The sequence below is a fragment of the Papio anubis genome, chromosome X (assembly GCF_008728515.1).
Source record: "Papio anubis isolate 15944 chromosome X, Panubis1.0, whole genome shotgun sequence".
In the NCBI taxonomy this organism is placed as follows: Eukaryota; Metazoa; Chordata; class Mammalia; order Primates; family Cercopithecidae; genus Papio; species Papio anubis.
In genome coordinates, this window is record NC_044996.1 from 64,618,875 (window position 1) to 64,624,962 (window position 6,088).

Genomic DNA, 6,088 nt, shown 5'->3' on the forward strand with positions numbered 1-6,088 from the left:
TAGGAACCATCCCCAAGATCCATAGAACTGTAGATCCACCAGTATGCAACTCCAGCCTGGGAGAATTACAGGACATGGGCAGTAAGTCATGAGAGCTGCATAGCCCTCACTGAGCAAAGCCACGGGTGTGGGGTCCTCTGGAGCCCTGGGGACCCAACCACTGCCACAGTGCATCTGGAAGGTGAGCCTGGGAGTCAGAAATAATTATTTTCAAGCCTCTAGATTTGAAATCGTTTGTCTTACCAGGTTTTGGACTTACTTGGAACCTATTATTCCTTTCTTTGTTCCTATTGCTTCCTTTTAGAATGGAAATGGCTGTCCTATGCTTGTCCCAACATTGTATTTCAGAAGCACATAACCTCTTTGATTTCACATGCTCACAGCTGGAGAGTAATTTTCCTTAGAATGAATGACACATTGAGTCTCACTCATATCTGAATGGATAATAATTAGATGAGACTTTGGATTTATACTTTAAAATTTATGTTAAAACAAGTTAAGAATCTTAAGGCTATTGAGATGGAATAAATATGTTTTGTATATGAGAAAAACATGCATTTGGGTAGGGGCATAGGGACAGAATACTATCATCTGAATATTTCGTTACCTTCCAAAATTTATGTTGAAACTTAATTCTCAATGCAACAATATTAAGAGATAGGGCTTTTAAAAGGTGGTTACGTTATGAGGGCTCCCCCTTGTGAATGGGATTAACACTGTATTGTATCTTTGTTAGTGGTGCTCATTTTTATTGCTTTGTTAAGGTAAATTAAGAGAAAAGCCCCCAAAATTCAAATTGAATTGGAAATATTAATATAAAGTCATTATTAGTGTTTGAATTTGAATTGCACAAAAAGCTTTATTTGAAAGATGGGGACAACCAAATGGCTTATCTCTAAGTTCCTAGAGGCATCGGCATCAGGCTCACGGCAACTGGGTGTCCTGTGGACAGGAGATACCCAAGGTTGGGGACCCTAAGCCAGAAGTCAGATCACACAATCTGCTGCATTGGGACAGGGCATCTGGGCCAGGGGCCACAGTGCCTGTCAGAGCCTGGGTTTTACCCATGACATTGAGACAGTGGGTGGTGAGCTAAGGCTACTGGTGGCTCTAGGTGCTGAATTTCATCCACAGCCACAAACAAAGCCAAGGGTTATTTACAACCAACACTGGACATGTTTAAATACACTGAAAGATCTAAAAAAAATCAAGTGATGATGGTCCACTAGCAGTGAGCTCAGCTAGCACCTAGCATATTTCTAAATATTATTTCTCACTCAAAAGAAGAGGGCTTGTAACAACAGTAAATTCTTCCAGATTCTAAAATATCTAATCATGGCAGTAGCCAAGAAAGTACTCGAAGACTAAAAGTGTTAAGTCAAAATGACAAAGAAACTGTCTTAAACGGACTCCAAATTTGAAAAAAGAAAGCATCAGAAAGAATAGTTATTATTTTTGCCTTTAAAATACTAAGTAAAGATTCATAATTTCATAATGATAGTCAATGACACAGAGAGATAATTTTGCCACCATTGAAGGTAACTACTAGATATCAGTGTATTACTCTGAAATCCAGAAAGGAAAAATGCATTTACTCTGCCAAAGTTCTTCACCCGCTGATGAAGGAATACTCTTCACAGAAGAGGTAATTATTAAAGAAGAAAAGAAAATAGAGTTACAAAATCACCATTTTGCAACATTCAATGAAATAACTCATGTAATAATCATCAATAGATGCTAAAATGATTAATAAAATATTTGTGGAGAATGGGATATTCACATAATCCCAAATTATCAATTCTCAGATTATTTGCTAATTGTCAATAAAAAGCATATCTTAACAGTGGAGACCCTGGCAGTCATTACCTTAGCAAGGGAATAAAAATGAGCATCACTAATAAAGATACAATAGTGTTGTGTGGCTGTGTTGTTATGTGATGAAATGCTAAGTATACCACATCACATATAAATTATTCTCACCAAAACTATTTAACTTAAATCTAACAAAGTATTTCTTCTCAATTTTCAGGAAATCCTGGGGATAAACAAGTTAAACAATACCACATGACCAAAAATAACTGAATATATTGTATTAGTCTGGGTCCATTCAAAAGACAGAGACTATGCAGTAAATCTAGATTGTAAATTTAATGTAAATAATTGTTGAGCTATTAATGGAAAATCATTTTAAAGATATCTCTAAGAAATCTCTAAGAGATACTCTAGAGATACTCTAGATTTGAGGGAGAGTACTCAAAAAAGGACATCCCCGGAAGCGAGGGTGTCCTTCTCAAGCCTGGCATTGAGATCTTGTGGGGAAGCTGTAGTTGTAGCTTTCTGCTAGTGGAGAAGGAAGAAGCTGGTCTACAGTTAATAGGCAAGAAGGAAATAACTCCACAGGTGAAGGGGAATGGGGGTTAGTGGGCTGGATCACAGAGGGAGTTGAGCAATTGCTCAGAGTCTAAGGCCTAGAGTGTGCAACGTCTTCAGAGAAAGGGCAGTGACAAGGTTGTCATCAGGCCTGAGGCAGGGCTATGAAGTTGCTGAGGAACTGTACACACTGGGAATGTGAACGGGACAGGGAACCATCAGATGTTTTCAAATATGTCTTCACATCTTTGAACAACCATGCAGCGGGAGTAATAAAAAAAACAACCAAAATGCAGCACACTTGAAAAGAGAGAAGCCACCTTCTACCTGTCATATCCCTCCAACATCCTCTATTGACGATGCTGAAAATCAGGTTCATTGTAAAAGAAAATGCTATCTAGTTCATTATCTCAGAGCAGATACTAAAGTTGGATTTGGATTTGAAAGTCAATGAACCCGTAACTGGCACATACACGAATCCAGAATGAGGAACATACTACAACTGGCCTGGCCTTTTCAATGTGTCACTGTCATAGTAATAATAAAAGGCAAGATGAGAGGGCTATTATAAATTGAAAATAGAATAAAATGACATAACAAACAATTTCATAAATGAACCTACATTGGATTCTGATTTAAAAAGTAGAATTACAGAAAACAGTTGGGGAAATTTCAGTAATATCACAGAGCTAAATAATATCATGAAATTGCTAATTTCTTTATGTGTCATAATGGTGTTGTATGTAGTTAGGAAAATGTCTGTGTTAAATTATTTAGAATTGAAGTGTCATGGCTATTGTAATTTAGTTTTAAATGACTCAGCAAAATATAAATGTGGCATGTGTTTGCTGTATATGTTGATAGATAAAGCAAACATTGCAAAGTCTTAGCAATTATGGAAACTAGGTGGGAAACACCTATTGTTCCTTGTACAGTTTTTTTCAAATTTTTGATATGTTTGAAAATTTTAAAAATATAATGTTGGAAAAATAAAAGATAACATAGTATTTTCAAATGATGTAGTGTTTGCAACTGACATTTTTGCAGAGAGCTGGCCCCTCACAATATCCCCCTCACCCCTTTCTCTAGGAATGCTTCTCAAATATACAGTGCTAGGACCCAGCCAAAGCTGGGAATGTGGAATTTTGCATTAACAAGTACAGAGAATGTGGATCACTCCACTCTGTCATATTATTCACAGAGCCCTCTGTCTCCCAAACAAGTTCAAGACTTCCTGCTGCTGGTCTCCAGAGCTTCCCCGATTCCTACCTCTTAAAAACTCTTGGTCGAGGAGGATCTAGAACTAGAAATATCATTTTACCCAGCCATCTCATTACTGGGTATATACTCAAAGGATTATAAATCATGCTGCTATAAAGACACATGCACACGTATGTTTATTGTAGCACTATTCACAATAGCAAAGACTTGGAATCAACCCAAATGGCCATCAGTGACAGACTGGATTAAGAAAATGTGGCACATATACACCATGGAATACTATGCAGCCATCAAAAAGGATGAGTTCATGTCCTTTGTAGGGACATGGATGCAGCTGGAAACCATCATTTTGAGCAAACTATTGCAAGAACAGAAAACCAAACACCGCATGTTCTCACTCATAGGTGGGAATTGAACAATGAGATCACTTGGACACAGGAAGGGGAACATCACACACTGGGGCCTATTGTGGTGGGGGAGGAGGGATAGCATTAGGAGATATACCTAATGTAAATGACGAGTTAATGGGTACAGCACACCAACATGGCACATGTATGCATATGTAACAAACCTGCACGTTGTGCACATGTACCCTAGAACTTAAAGTATAATAATAATAATAATAATAAAAGTCTTGGTTGGTTACCTTTACCTTGGATTCTCCCAAGCATTTTGAAATGTCCACCAAAATGCTTTCATTAAATTCTCTTTTACATTTGCTAGACTAAGTAAAGTCCATTTTTACTACTGGATGCCACAAAAAAATACAGTAATATGGAACAGTTTAGTAGAATAAAGCCAAGGTTTTCCACCTAGTAAAAAATAGATACATATCATGGCTGAGGAACATATTTGTGGTTTTTGTAGAAAAAAAATAATGTTTTACTAATTTATAAATTTATATCTGCTTCTTTTTTCTCTTAGGCGTTAAAACTTGAGTTCTTCTGCAACATTCAGTCCTTCGTGCTTATCGATAAATGGTAACATTTGCAAACAAAGCACAAGTCTCTTTTAAGTCTTAAAATTATAACTCTTCCTATACACAAAATTTTTAATCCTTCATCTAAAATGTAAAAAAGCCTGATGTGTACACTTGCTAATGAGTTTTCTGCTACACATATCAGCTTCAGTTTAATCTTTAGCTATAATATATGTCTCTATTTACATTTTGATGTCCTCTCATCTGTATGTATAGGTGTGACTGAAAAGACAAATGTCAGAATAATCATCTTTTTCACACATCGTATATACAAAGACAGCCCTTTGGAATCATGTCTGCAGTTACTGAAAGAGCCTGCTTTGCTTTTTCCTTTATGTGTGAAATTCTTGTTTGGTCTGAAATCCTTACTAACAAAAATAGATTCCATTCTTTAAAGTCACACTCCAGATAGAGTTCAGTGGTTCATTTATTTTACAGATGCATATGGTTACACTTTGTTGCTCAAACGATATGCATGTATTTTTTACAGAAGGTTGCTGGGATTAAAAAAAAAAAGTTGGAGGCAAAGAGAACTGGTTTCAAACCTCAGTTGTGCTATCTACTGTGTGACCTTGGAAAATTCACACCTGCTCTGCCTTTGCTGTTTCCTTATGTGTACAACAGGAAAAGCAATGCATTCTTCTCAGGGTTGCAGGGTTGCCATGAAGTTTAACAGAATGTATGTAAAGCACCTGACCCAGAGGTTATATGTATGTTGCTCTATATATATGATTCTGTGTAGCAGTATCTGTTAACTTGTTTTACAACTCCAATGCACCCAAGGGTTATACATAGTAATAATGCTCCAAAACAGCAGTGATTTACATTTGAATTGGATATACTGTCTTTCCTAGACAGGTTTATCATGATCATGAAGATTGCATAGTTTGAAAAAAGCCTAATTCTGATATTTTTCCTCCCTTCTTCACTCAGAACAACTTTGGAAGATACTGACAATAATAATAGCTAACATACACACAGTAATGCCAATGTTTAGGAACCTCTTCTAAGTATATTACATAGCTTATTTAATTCTCTCAATAACTCTTTGAGGTAGGAGGACTTTGTTTATTTTAATTTTACATAAAAGGAATGTGGCCAGGTGCAGTGGCTCACGCCTGTAATCCCAGCACTTTGGGAGGCTGAGGTGGGTGGATCACGAGGTCAGGAGATCAAGACCATCCTGGCTAACGTGGTGAAACCCCATCTCTTCTAAAAACACAAAAAATTAGCCAGGCGTGGTGGCGGGCACCTGTAGTCCCAGTTACTGGGGAGGCTGAGGCAGGAGAATGGCGTGAACCCAGTGTCAGGCCTCTAAGCCCAAGCTAAGCCATCATATCCCCAGTGACTTGCGCGTATACATCCAGATGGCCTGATGCAACTGAAGATCCACAGACATGAAAAATAGCCTTAACTGATGACATTCCACCATTGTGATTTGTTTCTGCCCCACCCTAACTGATCAATGTTCTTTATAATCTCCCCCACCCTTAAGTTTCTTTCTAATTCTCCCCACCA

The 6,088-nt window shown here is 37.5% G+C and overlaps 1 non-coding gene across 1 annotated transcript; it reads right to left on the reverse strand.

Moving 5' to 3' along the window:
* Nucleotides 1-1,041: 1,041 nt before the first annotated feature.
* On the reverse strand, nt 1,042-1,168 carry LOC116272294. The gene has a single exon (XR_004181007.1). It is a non-coding gene; the product is annotated as a small nucleolar RNA ACA64 (small nucleolar RNA).
* Nucleotides 1,169-6,088: the final 4,920 nt, after the last annotated feature.